This window comes from Pseudorca crassidens, chromosome X (assembly GCF_039906515.1).
Source record: "Pseudorca crassidens isolate mPseCra1 chromosome X, mPseCra1.hap1, whole genome shotgun sequence".
Classification (NCBI taxonomy): Eukaryota; Metazoa; Chordata; class Mammalia; order Artiodactyla; family Delphinidae; genus Pseudorca; species Pseudorca crassidens.
This window is the reverse complement of record NC_090317.1, coordinates 16,583,234-16,600,542: the sequence shown is the minus strand read 5'-3', so window position 1 is coordinate 16,600,542 and position 17,309 is coordinate 16,583,234. Positions and strand designations below refer to the sequence as shown.

At 43.8% G+C, this 17,309-nt stretch overlaps 1 pseudogene; it reads right to left on the bottom strand.

The window, feature by feature from the left end:
* Nucleotides 1-17,309, bottom strand: part of LOC137216564 (myosin regulatory light chain 12B-like) — an 18,814-nt pseudogene extending 1,505 nt beyond the window's left edge.

Sequence of the window (17,309 nt, the reverse complement as noted above, 5' to 3'; positions counted from 1 at the left end):
AGGTTAGCAGCCAGGTTGCCTGACTTTCAGCTCAGCCATTTCTGCACTATTCTTGTCGATTGCACCCTATGGCAGATTCCCCTCCGGTCCCAGGGGACAAGTTCATGCTTTGTTTCTGGGACCAAGCCCCTGTCTCATGTCCTTGCATCTAAACCCATGGCTTGCTTCCTTACCTAACATCAAGGTGCTCCAGAACTGGGGTCAAGGGGCTTCCCTGGTGGCACAGTGGATAAGAATCTGCCTGCCAATTCAGGGGACACGGGTTTGATACCTGGTCCAGGAAGATCCCACATGCCGCAGAGCAACTAAGCCCGCAAGCCACAACTACTGAAGCCCGCGTGCCTAGAGCCTGTGCTCCGCAACAGAAGAAGCCACTGCAATGAGAAGCCCGCGCACCGCAATGAAGGGTAGCCCCCGCTCGCCTCAACTAGAGAAAAGCCCATGCGCAGCAACGAAGACCCAACACAGCCAAAAATCAATAAATAAATAGATAGATAAAAGAACTGGGGTCAAACCTGGTCCCCACTATTCCTCTCTCCTGACACATTCCTCACCCTGGTCCTTGCTAGAAACTGCCTTGGGAGTCTGACAGTCTGATAGGAAAAGGTGTAGGAGGGTAGGCATTTGGCACTGTGATGTCCCTAAGCTGGTGGGAATTCAAGGCTAGGATTCCAGTTTCTGGCAAGGACTGGCATGAACAATATGGGGACCGCTGTCCACTTCTTTGGACATGTGATCACCAATTGCTTCTGCTTCTGCTGTCAGGCAGGGCAGCTGCCACATACAATAAACATTTCAGCCTTGTTCCTTCTAAAGACCATTTTAAAATATAACAGATGCACCGAAATACTCTTTTTAAAAATTATACCTAATAAAATAATTTTATTTTTAATTTTTTAAATTTAAGTATTGTTGATTTACAGTATTAGTTTCAGATGTACAACATAGTGATTCAATATTTTTATAGATTATACTCCATCTAGCATTATTATAAAATATTGGCTATATTTCTTGTGCTGTATAATATATCCTTGCTGCTTATTTATTTTATACATAGTAGTTTGTACCTCTTAATCCCCTACCCCTATCTTGCCTCTTCCCCGCCCCTCCCCACTGGTAACCACTAGTTTGTTCTCTATATCTGGATACACCAGAACATTCTTAAATAGAAAGCCTTAGTTTCTTTTTTTTTTTTTTCACGGCTTGCGCGATCTTAGTTCCCTGACCAGGGATTGAACCCGGGGCCATGGTAGTGAAAACATGGAGTCCTAACCGCTGGACCACCAGGGAAGTCCCAAGCCTTAATTTCTTAATTCCTGATCCCAAAACCACTCTCACTCAGGCTGGGAATGCTTGATGTAGCCCTTGTCCTCGGCCACCCTGGCCTGGGTGAAACAAGGAGTAGGGTTTCATGGTGCTTGTGGTGTGTCCTGGCCCAGGACTGCAGGAATGGATTCCTCTGCAGAGCCTTGGCACCTTGTGACCAGCAGTAAGTAGGCTGGCACTATTTATTTAATTGGACTCTGCATACAATCTGAAATGCAACAATCTACCAGCAGATGGCGATGAGGAGGGAAGGAAACAAATCCCAGGACTTCTTCCTTCCTCCTGGGCTTTATTCAATGAAAACTAAACATCTGAGTAATGATGGCTTTGCCCACCGAGTAGAAGGAAAGGCTGGAAGGGCAGGGGAGCCTTCTGCCTAGTACTAAGGTATATTTTTCTCAGCATGAATAGGATGTGGGTATGGATCAGGGGAGAAGCACCCTACATTTTGAAATGACTTAGAGCTTTTCTGGACATGACTTGCTGAAGATGAAAGATTTACTGATATGTTAAAGAACTGCTGTGAACATTTCCAAAGCTCAAGTCCATGCACGTGTCCGGTTGTGGGAGTAAGAAAAAAGGCTGGAAAACTGGAATGTTCATGGGTGCTTTTTCTATACCTTTCCTGGCCAGCCTGATGCTGTCTCATGTACAGTACCCATGAATGTAAAATGCATGACTTGGACTTCCCTGGTGGCACAGCGGTTAAGAATCCACCTGCCAATGCACGGTACACGGGTTCGAACCCTGGTCTGGGAAGATCCCACATCCTGTGGAGCAACTAAGTCCGTGCGCCACAACTACTGAGCCTGTGCTCTAGAGCCCGTGAGCCACAACTACTGAGCCCACGAGCCACAACTACTGAAGCCTGCACGCCTAGAGCCCATGCTCCACAACAAGAGAAGCCACCGCAATGAGAAGCCCGCGCACAGCAACGAAGACCCAATGCAGCCAAAAACAATAAATAAAAATAAAAAAAGTAAATTAAAAAAATAAAATATTAAAAATAAATTCTTTCCTCACCACCTGGCCACTTTCCAACAACTACCAGGAATGAAAGACTTCTGGTTTCTGTGGATCCTAGAAGATATTTGTGAAAACTAACTCCATTAGTGCAAGCCCCTTAATTGTCCTTGAGGAAGGGTGTCCACTCTGAACTGGGGCCTTGGCAGGGAAACGGGCAGGCCAAGGAGAAGTAGGGCAAGAGTCAGGAGTCTGGGAACAGGTTAGCTGGGTCCTCTGCTCTGGGTTGAAACCAGACTGCTATTTTCATCTGAGGCTCAGGGTCCTCTTCCAAGATCCCTGGTTGTTAATAGAATTCCTTTCTTTGTGATTTTATGACTTTCTTGCTGGCTGTCAGTCAGCTGGGGGTCGCTCTCAGGTTCTAGAGGCTTGCCACAGTTCCTTGCCAAGTGGCCTCCGTACTTTTTTTTTTTTTTTTTTTTTTTTTTTTTGCGGTACGCGGGCCTCTCACTGTCGTGGCCTCTCCCGTTTCGGAGCACAGGCTCCGGACGCGCAGGCTCAGCGGCCATGGCTCAAGGGCCCAGCCGCTCCGCGGCATGTGGGATCTTCCCAGACCTGGGCACGAACTCGTGTCCCCTGCATCAGCAGGCGGACTCTCAACCACTGAGCCACCAGGGAAGCCCTCCATACTTTTGTAAAAAGAGAGAAATTAAAAAGGCCTGGATAGTGATGGGAAGTCCGGAAAGGCAGGGTGAGGACGTCCATAAACCTGCTCCTCCATAAAAGCAAAGAAACGCTGGCAGAACTTGTCAGTATCCACTTGTTCAGAACTCTGGAAATTAACCAAAGGCTTGCAACACTCTGAGATGCTTCTATTCAAGCAAAACTGCTGAATCTCATAAGAACAGTGAGAACAACAGGCTTTATGGCTTTTTAACTTGGACTACTCCCATCCCCTTCTCCCCAGCTCCACGGGACCCTTAAAATCCAGCAGCCTCAACCATCAACCTGAAAAATGAACCAAAAAAAGCCCAAATGGAAACAGCCCAAATGTCCTTCCATTAATAGTGATTATCTATGACTGGGGAGTGAGATTTGAGAGACTTTTGCTTTTTTACTTTTTTTACTTCTATACAATTAAATTGTTACAAGAGTGCTACTTTAAAAATAAACAACAGTAATAAAGATAAAACAGAGGAAGAGAGGGTTCCTAAAAATGCTGTAATGATCGAGGAATGGTAGATGGAAATTGTACAGAACTCTTCATGGCTCTTTCTAAATTAAAACCTATATAAAACATTGACGTTCTTTTTATTTGATGTGCCGTCTTTAACATTTCATTTTAGTGAAAGCCAAAAAAAAGTTTCTAAGAGCTTTTATAGACACAGATTTGACTTCCGGTTCCTGATTCTACTTTCCCTGTAAGGTTCTAAGTTCATCAACTGTAAATTCTCTTACCATGATGGTTTTCAGGGACGTAACCATAGCAAGTGGGGAGAGACTATGGTACAGGACTTTATCTGGCAAGCTTACTTTACTACTCTGCAAAAATAACTATGTGTTAACTCGGCTATAATCTTAAAAGCTAACCCAAAGCAATTATAAGCAGCTTTTTGTTCCCAATGTTAAAGCCCCTCCTGGAGACTGAAACTATTTTTGACAGTCAGTGCAGGATAATGTATCCCGCGCCCAAGAGGTACATTAATTAGCAGGAAGACTTCGGGTAGCCACCTACTGTGATAACATCCCTACAGTTCTCTAGGAGGCCATCCGTGTGAATAAGCCTAGGAAAAAAACCTGCCACGAAAAATGTCCCCCACCTTCCACTCCAGACACAACAATTATCCATGTTTTGTTTGAGACAAGGAAGTAACCTGCAGGGTTCAAATTCTCCCCATGATTATTAGAAAGTATCTCTGCTGAAAACTAGGATGTAACCACTGTGATCGAATCTCTTACCATTACCCATTGACCTTGGATGGGATTCGGATGGTCTTTGATGGCCCTGAAATTGTAGGTATAATTTTGTGCTAATGTGAATTTGAGAGAGTGTCTGTTGCTTTCATCAGTTTCCTAAGGTGGCCTGTGGCCAAAAGAAATATAAGATCCACCGATCTAAGGGTTTCCTGGATTGAGACTAGAAGTAACAGACTGATGAAAGGCATTCCTTCCCCCCCACTTCCCTCCCCCCCGCCCCCTCCCCTGCCGATTCTTCAAAGACAGCTCTGAGTCTGGGGTTATCCCTGTACCTGCAGTTTCCTTGACACTATATCCGGGCAGAGGATGGAAGCCCTGAGGGGAAGGCTGGAGGAGGGAAAACATAACAATGACAGAATGGTATTTGCAAGCTCCTGAACTGAAAGGGTCTTCTGGGAGAAAAATCTGTCCCAGCTTTGAGAGTAGCCCCAGTCTTAGCCAAGCTGTGGAGCCTAGAGGAGAGGGAAGCTGGATGTTTCCGGATGTGAGGACCAGGCAATGAGTAATGACTGCCATGTTAAGAACCACCATAGTCCCAGTTTCTAGTGGCATCACAAGTCCAGAAATCTCAGTCCTTGGCTAACTGTGTGCACTTGGGCAAGACCCTTAAATTTGGAGATCGTATTTTCTTCTCTGCAGACTGTGAATTTTGGACTAATGACACAAGCATGTATCGTTTTGAGTTTAAAATTTTGTTTATGTTTCCAAAACTTGGAAAAGCCTGACTTAGAAGCTAATTTGAACCAAATAAGATGTGACTAAGGTGATCACCTATATAGGGTACCTACCTGGGACCATGAGATGCCTCACACCACACTAGAGTAGATTTTGATGTCTCAATTGCTATCTTAGAGTGTTCGGCTTTGAATGAGATGCCAGGAGGAAAAGGCAGGAGGTGGAATGATGCTCTGAGCTGCAGCCAGAAAATCGCTGTCCGAAGAGAACTACGTGCACGAATCCCTCTGGTGGCAGCAGAATTGATCCGAGGGAAACGACGAGAAGATTCTCTTTGGGTGTGCAGCTTTATCACGTGGATCACAAATAAACTTGGAGGGATGATTCTTAGTCAATCTATGTAGAGGATAACCACAGAGGCTTGCCTATTCCCTCAGAGCTCAAGGCTATATTTGCGGAGCATTAAATTTCAGAAGTAGTTGATGAAACATATAGGAACACTCTCCTATGTTACTGGTAGGAATGTCAATTGCTCTAACTCTTTTTGGAAGCAGTTTTCAAACATTTAGTAAGAGCCATGAAACTATTTGTACCTTCTGAAATTCCAATTTCGGACACTATCCTTAGGAAATGATCCAAATGATTGGAAATTCGTCGTGCGCAGATTGTCAGCAAGGCGCCATTGATCCTACTAGAATATGGGAAAATGATGCATAAAGTCTGTAAAACAACTGATGTTCACTGTCGTCTAACCTCTCCCCCCTTCCCCAGCCCCCAGCAGCTGCCTAGCACCCACATGCACACTCTTCTTTCCATTCATTTACTTGCAAAAATGCTCCTTATCATAATGTCACTATGTCACATGCGTTATGCCAAAGGCACTCACCCCCCTCTCAAAGGAGACAGCCCAAAGTCTCATCCTTGTTTTACATCGAGCTTCAAGTGCAGTACCTCGGGGTGATTATCCTCCTTCTTGATCCTTTCTGGATGCGGCACCTCATAATTCAAAGACCTACAGTTAAAGGATAACATTAACCGTCCCTAACAGTCACAATACAAGATGAGAATAAGATAACAGAATACCTGCAATACAATATCCATTTAGAAAGGGGGAGGGGAGAAATCATCCTCGGTGGTCCCCAAATGCTCACATATCTCACGTTCTGCTGGACAAGAGAAGCAGGGCCTCCCCACTCTGGCAAAGGCGTGAGTTTCTTAGGCGACCTTTCTGCTGCTCCTGGTTTCTGCTCTCTGGGAAGATCAACCTTGTCCATCTTTTGTCGTGGCCACATCTGAGGAAGGCACGGGGAAGCAGTCCCCTTCTGGGATGCAGCACCCACTTCCAGGTGGTAAGCTATGTGCGTGGTGGGGTAAGCACTCACACGTCCTTGATGGTGAAGCTAGAGGTTTCTCCAGCAAGATGACCCCTTTATCAACTGAGGAGGTTAGGCATCTCTTTGCTTCTGATCAATTCTATAGACTGATGACAAAAGCAGACAGTTACCAAGCACTAGATTCCAGACTGGGTGGTTTTGTCTCTTAGCATCAATCTGTGTTGGCTAAGCCCATTCCCTTGTCTCTGAGTTTAATGACCTCCTTGGTTTCTGCTTTAGGATAATACCCTGGGATGGAGAGGCCCCGTGAGGATAATTGGTATCTTTCCCAGGCCTAAGGTGTTTGGGAAAGACTGAGACGATCAGGCTCTGGCTCCCCCGAGGTCTCTGCCTTCACTGGTCCTACTTCACCTTGGGGCAAATAATTGGGCTTTGTTCACCTTGTACAATAGTCATCACTCAGCCATCTTGGAGTGTAGGCTACAGGGCTTCTATTAGGAGAGCTGTGTTTTCTTCCCTCTCTGCTTTCAGATGGATCAGTTTCACCACCCAAAATTTGTCTCTTGCTTGTAGAACCTTTCTGAATGCCACAAGGAGCAACTAAATCAACACCAGTATCTCGATCCTCTACAAAATCCCATAAGGCCCTAGCCTTACTAGGCACACAATTTACAAAAAATGACCACTTTGAGGCCATATAACTGGTCTGCCCATTTCCCAACTCAAGATAGAGGGCTTTTCACTGCCATTCACCCAACCTTGCCTTAGACAATTCCACATTATTTGGCTTGTTTCTTTTCCAGGCCCTACTTCTAGGGACCAATTTCTGCATAGGAACACTTTAGTTGCCTGTGACAGCAAAACCTAATTGCTGTGTTCTTGTGATAAATTCAGCTGAATGGGTGTCAAGTAATGCTGGCTTGTGAGATGGGGATGGAGGAGTGAAAATTTTCCATACTTCATTTTTAGTCTTTCTGATGCCTATCAGCGCTTCTTATGCCCCAATGTTTGGGTAACTTGAAAGTGTCATGCCCTTCAGGCAATGGTCACCAGGAGCACACCTGCAGTCAGATGAGTTGGGTTTATTACTCACTTTGCAGTGAGGAAGAATGAACACCATGGAGAAAAAACGAGGTCTTTCAGTAAAAGAAGTGTGATGGAGTTCTTCCAAGTATGTAGGACTGAAGGGTAAAGGGGGCCAGAAAGTGATATTAGCAAGAAAGTAATTGAAGGGTTGGACCTTGCAGTTCAGGCTAAATAAGAAGTCATGTGTGAAGGATAATTTTGAGGGCGGGGGAGAGGAGGACAGCAATCAACAATATCCAATACTAGGGAGATGACCAGAAAGAAAAAGACCATTTTGTCAAGACCGTATCAATTGAATGATGGGGGTAGAAGCCAGATTGCAGTAGTTGAGGAGTACATAGGAGAGTAAGATGTGAAGGCAGAAAATATAGACAATTCTTTGGAGAAGCATGACCTTGAAGGAAGAAGAAAGGGCAATAGCTAAAGATGGACAGAGTCGACGGTGCTGATTATGTTGGTGTTATTTTAATGGGAAAGACTTGAATTTGTTTAAATGTTGATGAGAAACATTAAAGGGTAGAGAAGGGGTTGAAAATAGAGAGTACAAGGGAGGAATGGAGGAAAGGGGTCAGGAGAGGATTCCTTCAAATGTTTGAGGGGCTACCATTTCCCTCACACTATATAGGTCCTGAAAATGCAGTAGTAATCAAAACCCAAAGCCCAGGTGGAGAGACTGGGCTCAGAAGGAGTGACCCCTCTTCCTCTGTGACAAAAAGAGAGGAGGCAAGGCTGGCTGCTGAAATGAGTGGGTTTTAGTGGCTTGAAGGTAGAAAGCTGAGGGGCTTCCTGCTTTAAAACATCCATTTTCCCTGAAGAGTAAGAAGCATCTTTTACTGAGGGTTAAAAGTGGGACATGGAAAAATGTGATGGTTAATTTGATGTGTCAACTTGGGTGGGCCACACTACGGTGATATTTGGTCAAACACTAGTCTAGATGTTGCTGGGAAGTTATTTTTCAGATGAGATTAACTTTTAAGTTAGTACACTTTGAGTAAAGTGAGTTACCCTCCATAAAATGGGTGGGCCTCATCAGTTGAAGACCTTAAGAGCAAAAGACTGAGATCCTCTGAGGAAGAAGGAATTCTGTCAACTCAAAGGAACTGAGACTGTGGACTCAAGCTGCAACATCAACTCTTCCCTGGGTCCCCAGCTTGCTGGCCTGCCCTGCAGATTTCAGACTCGCCAGCCCTCACAATCGTGTGAACTAATTCCTCAGAATCCTGATAGATAGGTAGACATATGTTTACATAGAGATATATCCTATTGGTTTTGTTCTCTGGAGAAGCCTGACTAATACAGAGAGAGACTGAGACTGCTGGCTTGGGATACAGAGAAGACTGCTAGATGGCATCCAGGACTGAGTTCGGGGTGGTGACCAGGAATTTGTAGTGGCCAGCACCCATCCACATGGTGGCAGGGTTTCCTCTTGCAGCACTCAGCAGCCCTCCAGTAAGAAAGCAGAAGGAAGGCAGGTGCAGTTGGATTGATCCAGGCTTGGAGTTCTTCTGGGGAAGTGGAATGAAAATATAAGAGGATATGGAGTCATTGGATTATGTACCACAGTCTGTTCTGGATCGGGAAGGAATTGAAGACAGAGGTTAATTGACTACGAGAACATGGAAGCGTCAGAGGACTGAAATCTGCTGAGATTAAAAACCAAACCAAAACAACAACAACAAACACGTATGTTATGTGTTGAATTGTGTCCACTCCAAAAAAGATACGCTAGGGGCTTCCCTGGTGGCGCAATGGTTAAAAATCCACCTGCCAATGCAGAGGACACGGGTTCAAGCCCTGGCCTGGGAAGATCCCGTATGCCACGGAGCAATGAAGCCCTTGCACCACAACTACTGAGCCTGCACTCTAGAGCTCGCGTGCCACAACTACTGAACCCACATGCCACAACTACTGAAGCCCGCACCTAGAGCCCATGCTCCGCAACAAGAGAAGCCACTGTGATGAGAAGCCTGCACACCACAACGAAGAGTAGCCTCTGCTCACCGCAAGCAGAGAAAGCCCGTGCGCAGCAATGAAGACCCAACGCAGCCAAAAATTTAAAAATTAATTAATTATTTTTTAAATATGCTGAAGTCCTAACCTCCAGTGCCTCAGAGTGTGACCTTATTTGGAACTAGGATCTTTATAGAGGTAATCCAGTTAAAATGAGGTCATTGGTATGGGCTCTAATCCAATAGGACTTTATACGTCCTTATAAAATGGGGAAGTTTGGACACAGAGACAGACACGTATAGAAGAAAGACAAAATGTAGACACAGGAAGAACATCATGTGAAGAAAGAGGATTGGAGTGATGAATCTACAATCCAAGGAATTGCCAAAGATTGCTGGCAAGCCACCAGAAGGTAGTAAGAGGGAAGGAAGGAATCCCTTAGAGGTGTCAGAAGGAGCACGACCCTGCCAACACTTGAACTTCAGACTTCTAGCTTCCGGAAGTGTGAGACAATAAATTTCTGTTATTTTAAGCCATCCAGTTTGTGGTACTTGTTATAGGAGCCCTAGCAAGCTAATACTAGCTATATGGAGAGTAAGGGAGTCAAAGAGCCGGAAGGATCAGAGTTGAGTAGAGAGTAGACGCTAATTGAGTTCAGACCCCTGAAGCAGTTAGGACGTTTTGAGGGGATGTACAGAATAATCAGTTGCCCCAGAGTTTCTGAAAAACCCAGATTTATAGAAGGTGATACCAGGTAACTAGGGGGCTTCACTGGAGCCACTGGACTCTTTCTTATCTCAGCCCAAATCTTGCTGGTGGTCCTAGGTCACCCCAGAGAAAGCCAGGGGTTCAGAATGTAGCCTCCCCAAGGTAACCATTTGGGGATCAAATGATCACTCTCTTGCTTTCACCAAACATTGCTACAAGGGCATTTTGTGTGAAACTGTAATGGCAAACAGACTTTCGTTTCACCAGAGGGTGACTTCCTTTGGCCGTCACTAGGCAACAAATCAAGATGGATCCATCTGTAGCCAATTACATGCTCTCCAAAAAAGACACTTTCTTTAGGAAGCAAACCTACAAGTCCTGTACAATACCATACCCACAGCAGAAATCCTTTACTTTGCTAAAAGCACTTTCACCTTTTGGAGTTTCTTCAAAATGAAGACGAAAACTTCACGCCGTACACTGGCTTATATGTGTAGTTAAGACACTCGTTATTGTATGAGGAGTGTCTGGTTTTGTTTTATAAAGCGAGGGTGGCAGGTGACCCATTTCATTGACCTACTTTCAGTCTAAATCGAAAGTGTCAACTAACACCCATCTCATGTCAGTTGCAGAGATCTGTCTTTCAAAATTGAAGTACTAAAGAAAAATATTACTTCAGGTTTCCTCATAATCAACAACAAATGTCTACTGGACATCGACTCCAAAGATGAATGGCACACAGTTCCTGCCCTCAGTGATATGTGCTACGACCTAGTTGGGGAGACAGTATATGTAAATAGAAAGATAATAATCAAAAGTAGCATAGAGATGATCTCATTTAATCCTCAGAAGAATCTTGTGAGGGAGGTACGATTATTGTGGCCATTTTACAGATGAGGAAATCAAGGCACACAGAGGTTAAATAAATTGCCTAAGAAAACATAACTATCATGTAGTACCTCCAGTGTTTGAGTCCAGGTAGTCTGGTTTCAGAGTCCACACTCTTAGAACCACATGACAGTAAAAATGAATGACTCTTTTAATGGCAGCCTCTTAGGTATTCTAAGTCTTGGACTAGGACAAGAAGATGGATTATTAAGAGAGAAAAGCCTTTTGAACAAAATTTCATATTCAGGTTCACAGGAGCTTTAAAATATGCATAGCTTTTTCAAAGTACACTAAGTTGTTATAAATAGAAAGTCAGCCAGTACTAATCAATTATAGAAATCATAGGTGAGTGCGATGAAGGCTCTGGCTTCTTGCCTTAATCATGTCCATCACTGTCCTCTAACTCCACTGTGATGGTTGGCCATCTGGCCACTTGAGAAAATACTACCACCAATAAGGAACATGCAACCTTCCATTTGCATTTAAAGAACAATAGCTATTATGACTATGTACAACAGCCAAGACATGGAAGTAAGCCAAATGTCCATTGACAGATGAATGGATAAAGAATATGTGGAATATATATATATATATATATATATATATATAATGCACACACACACACACACAGTGGAATATTACTCAGCCATAAAGAGAATGAAATAATGCCATTTGCAGCAACATGGATGGACCTAGAGATTATCATACTAAGTGAAGTAAGCCAGACAGAGAAAGACAAATATGTTATATCACTTATACGTGGAATCTAAAACAATCATACAAATGGACCTATTTACAAAACGGAAATAGACTGACAGATATAGAAAACAAACTTATGATTACCAAAGGGGAAAGAGGGAGGGGTAAACTGGGAATTTGGGTTTAACAGATACACACTATTATATATAAAATAGATAAACAAGGACCAGCTGTATAGCACAGGGAACTATATTCAATATCTTGTAATAAACTATAATGGAAAAGAATCTGAAAAAGGATATATATATATATATCTGAATCACTTTGCTGCACACCTGAAACTAACACAACATTGTAAATTAACTGTACTTCAAAAACAAAACAATGGCTCATGCATTGAGCACCATCATGTATCAGCCTGTTTGTATATATTATTTCAATCTTCATGAGAAACCTATGGAATTAGTATTATCATTACCCTACTTGATGTCTGAGGAAACTGAGGCACAGAGAGGTTAAAGTACACACAGCTAGTGAGTGGTGGCTGGGACTTGAACCAGGTCTGACTATGGTCTGTTCTCTTAAACACTGCACCCTAATCAATTCCATACAATATTGAACGAGAAAATTATGTCTACGCGGCAATTGACTGTGCTGTTTTATATTCCTATCAATGTTTATATGTCCATTCTGCATGCCTCTTTTTAGCTTATTTTGAATATCATTGCTCTAGGACTTACGGTCATTAATTTTTGTGGAGAAACCAGAACTCCCCTATTTCTATAATGTATGGCAAACTTCTCTAATTTGGGCTAACTCATTCAATTCATCCACTCTTTCTATTTAGGGGTGTGCAGGTGCATGTGCACCAATGTGTGTGTGTGTGTGCGTGCATGTGTGTGTGAAGCAACAAGTTAGCTCAGCATATCTATCAAATGAAGGACCGTACCTATAACAGCCTTGCATTTCTAGATGCTATTGCTGTGAGAGAGCTACTACTGCTACTACTACTGCTACTACTGCTACACACACACACACACACACGATGTGCCTCAAGTTAGCAAAGTCATCCCCACCTTAAGGTCAGTTGGGGAAGTGGCCTTGGGAGCCCCCCATGCTGGGACTCATGTACAGGGAGTGCTGGGAGAAAATAATAAGTGTCTGACATAGAAAAATCAAACTTACCTGAGGCTCCCTAAGTGAGGTTGTAAAGTGCTCAGAGACCAGCTTCTCTGGCAGCCGCTCTTCAGCACCCACTGTCCGTCATCGTGCTCTGTGACTCCTTTCCCCTTTAAAACAATCTTGGCATGCATTTGAACTTGACTTTTTCTGGATTTGAAAAACAGACTGCAATGATCAGAGATGGCATTGCGAGGTGATTTTCTGAGGCTCCTGGTGATGGGGACTTAAAATGTTCTGTCACCATCTACTCTTCTCCAGTCCCACCACCTCCACCACAGCCCGGGCTCCCATTTTCTCCTGCCTGCTGGATCACTGGGTGGCCTGGATAACCACAGTGACTCCCCGCTTCAATCCATCCCACATACCAGATACCTGAGTAATAATCCTTAAATATCCACACGTGACACTTACTCCTCTGAGCTACACTTTTCAATGGCTCCCCTGATTTCCAATAGCAGAAAGTCTAAACTTACCTGTTAGTGGGAACTCTGCTCAATGTTATGTGGCAGCCTGGATGGGAGGGGAGTCTAGGGCAGAATGGATACATGTATATGTATGGCTGAGTCACTTTGCTGTGCACCTGAAACTATCACGTCATTGTTAATCAGCTATACTCCAATATAAAATATATACATATATATATATATATATATATATATATATATATATATATATATATTTGCTTTGAAAAAAAAAAACTTACCTGTTAGCCTATCCAGACCTTCCCCCATCAGGCCTCATCTCGGCCTCCACCTACTCTCACTTCCCAGACTCCTAACACGCCTCTTCTACTCTGATCAGGTCTGTCCCATCAGTGTCCCATGAACCCGGCAAGCACATTCATTCACAGGTTGTCATATCACAATGAGATGCTGTATTTGTTTCATTCAAAAACATATTGGAGGCCTGCTCCGTGCCAGAATCTCAATCAGCTTCTAGATCACAAAGTTGAGCAAGATGGTCCCTAGCCATCTGGTGGAGGTGACAGACAGCTAACCAGGCAATCAGATTGCAGCGTGATGGGTGGTGTGATGAGGGAGGTCCAGGGAGCTGTGGGAGCCCAGAGGAGAGGCCCCTAACCCAGGCTTGGGAGAGCAGGGAAGGACCCAAGTTCCGGAGGCATGAAGGATGAGTGAGAGCTCACCAGGCAAGGAGCTGGAAAGGGGAAAAGGCATCCCCAGAAGAAAGAGTAGCATTGACAAAGGCCTGGAGAGAGATCCTGACCTGTTCCCAGAACTGCCAGTAAGTAGTTCAGCCTGGCTGCAGGGTTGAGAGTGAGGGCGAGGAGAAAGGGTTATGAAAGCACACAGGAGGAAGCATTCAGTCCTGTCCACTGGGTAGCCAGGGGGATGGGGGCTAGGCAATCAAAGAAGACGCCAGAGGCAGTGAGTTTGAATATGTTTCAGACATCTTTGCACTGTGCGTGCACCTAGCCCTCTCCTGGGCACACAGGAATCACTTAGGAATTAATTCTTAGTTGGACATCAGCCTCTTCAGCCGATAGGCCATATAACGTTCATTTTGGCCAAGGGATGCTGTATTAGTTATGCCTTGGTAACGAACAACGCTAAAATCTCAGTGGCTGACGTCGATAAAATTTAATTTCTTGCCCTCACAAAGTCCATTGCCAGTCCAGGTGACACTCTGGAGCAGCCTTCCCCCATGTGGTGACTCAGTGATACCTGCTGCTCTGATTTTGTGACACCTGTGTCTCTACCTACGCTTCCACGATCACTGTGGGAGGCAGAAGAGAAAGTGGAAGGGCTCACACCGAAAATTGAAATATGTCATGAAATATGTCACTTCGTCTCACAAGTCATTGGCCAGAGTGAGTGACATGGTCCCTCCCAACAGCAAAAGGGCATGGAGAAGTGGAACCTTCCAGAGTGCTCAGAAGAAGAGAACCAGCTCAACTAACACCGGCTAGGTGAGGGCGAGACTTCTCCTAAGCATATTACTTAGGATTATTGTGTGCTAAGTGGGTCTGTTGGCTTATTGTTTTCAGAGAGCCAAGTACCCAAATGTTTGGGCTTAGACGGTTTTGTTACAGTTGTTACTTTTCCTAGCTGGAATCTATGCCATCATCTGCTCTTGGGTTTGAGCCAACAATGCTAGGCCATTTGGCAAAGTGATACATTACTTGAGCCACAGTATTAGTGAAGTTGTTGTCACCATTTGGAAAATGCAATTTGTCCATGGTGTGAATGAAGCAAGACAAAGAGGTAAGCTGCAGACCCAGGACAGATGCTCTGCACTCGCTAGGTATTTATTGCCTGATGAAGATCTTCTTCATCTATGGCTTTTGACGGGCAATTCGGCTGTTTCCTTGGATCAGGCTAGTGTGTAACCTATGTTACACTTTTATCCATTTTTATCTATATTTCCTATATACAAACTCTATGAAGTAATATGTACAAGGCATATGTCTGGTGTGTGCTCCCAGAGTGGGTACCTAACATGGCAGCTCCTGGAAAACGGCCCTCAGAACTTTCTGAAGACATTTGCAACTTATATGGAAGAATGATAGAGACCAGTTAACACTAGCTTCCTAATTCACTCTAAAGATGGATGCTTACCATATATGCATTGATTGTTGGAACAGTAAGATATCATTTTTTGTCCATCATAGTAGGAAAGGTTTAAAAGTTTGATAATATTAAAGAGGATGTGGAAAAGCTAGCACACTCTTGCTGAAAGCGAAAATTGGTATAACATTTTCAAAGGGCAACTTGATAGTATCTATTAAAAGGTAAATTTCAGACCCAGTGATCCACCATTTCAAGTGCTAGAAATTTATCCTATAGAGACGTCGCCACAAATGTGCAAAGATTTATGTACAAGGATGTTTATGGCAGTATTGTTCATAAGAGAAAAACAACCCAAATGTCTATTAATAAAGGAACTGAGAAAATATACAACAGTGCATTAAAAAAAAACACCTAGATAGATCTAGTGTACTAATACGGAAGAATGTTCATGTTGTACAGATCAGTGAAGAAAGAAAGTTTAAAAATAGTATGGGACTTCCCTGGTGGCGCAGCGGTTTAGAATCTGCCTACCAATGCTGGGGACATGGGATCAAGCCTTGGTCCAGGAATATCCCACATGCCGCGGAGCAACTAAGCCCATGCGCCACAACTACTGAGCCTGAGCTCTAGAGCCGCGAGCCACAACTACTGAGCTGGCATGCTGCAACTACTGAAGCCCATGCGCTCTAGGGCCTGCGTGCCACGACTACTGAGCCCGTGCACCTAGAGCCCGTGCTCTGCAACAAGAGAAGCCACCGCAATGAGAAGCCCAGACATCGAAACAAAGAGTAGTCCCCGCTCACCGCAACTAGAGAAAGCCCGCACGCAGCAACGAAGACCCAATGTGGCCAAAAATAAATAAATAAATAAACAAATAATAAATAAAATTTTAAAAATAGTATGAATAGGTTGTTTAAAAAATTGTTTTGTCTTAAAAAATGCTATTATACATACAAGAAAAATGTTTGGAAGAATAGATACCAACTCAACAGTCGTAATCTTTGTAGTGCTGGGACTGTGGGATACTTTCGCTTTCTAGAATACTTGTATGGCTCTGTAATGATTTTGGAATCAGGAAATGACATTATTTTTTTTCTAATTTAAAAGACAATGTAAAAACTTCCTCTGAGAAGACATATAATAGCATTCTTTGAATAAAACCTAACTTCTGAGAAAATCCTGGTTTACTCTAGATCAGGGAGTAGATTTGACAGCACTTAACTTGACCAGTCATGTGTAACAGAGTAGAGTTTAGCAAAAGGCTCTGAGCAATTAAAGCTGCAGCATAATTACCAGGCATCAGAGCTTCTGATGGAACCCAGGCCTTTGCACTGTTGTCTTTGATCTGCTCTCAGGGCCTAATGTTCTAAGCACTTAACACTTTGGGGGATGAGAGCACAGTTCACATGAGACTACCTTCCTTAAAACCTTCCATGGCTACCAGTTGCCTACAGACTAAATCCAAATCATTTAACATGGCATTCAAAGCCCTATGCCATTTCCCAACCCTAAATTCCCAACCCAGTCAAAGGGCTTATACAGCATAATGTTTAAGAGTTCAGGCTTTAGATCTCCAGCCAGATCTAGGATTGAATTTTCTGCCTCAGCTCCCTTTCAACAAACCCTAAACTATTTGTAGCTCAAAGCCAAGTTCACCCATCCTTTCTCCATACGCTGCCCTTCCCAGATCCCCATCGGAAAGCATTAAACTGTTTTCCCCCTAAACTCTTGCATAGCTGTAACTGCACTACTTTCATGGTATGCACTTACACTATCTTACAGAGTGGTTTTTTTTGTGATGACCTCCCTTAAAAAGGTCAGCCCGATGAAGTTAAACCCCATAGTGCACAGCATATTGCTTGCACATGCCAGGCTGATAGCAAATATTTATGGAATTGAATGAATAAACGAATGAATTTCCCTTTTAATAACCACCCGGCGAATTCATACCTGCTGCCAGCAGGTGGCGGTATTCTCCGTTGGCTCGTACCAT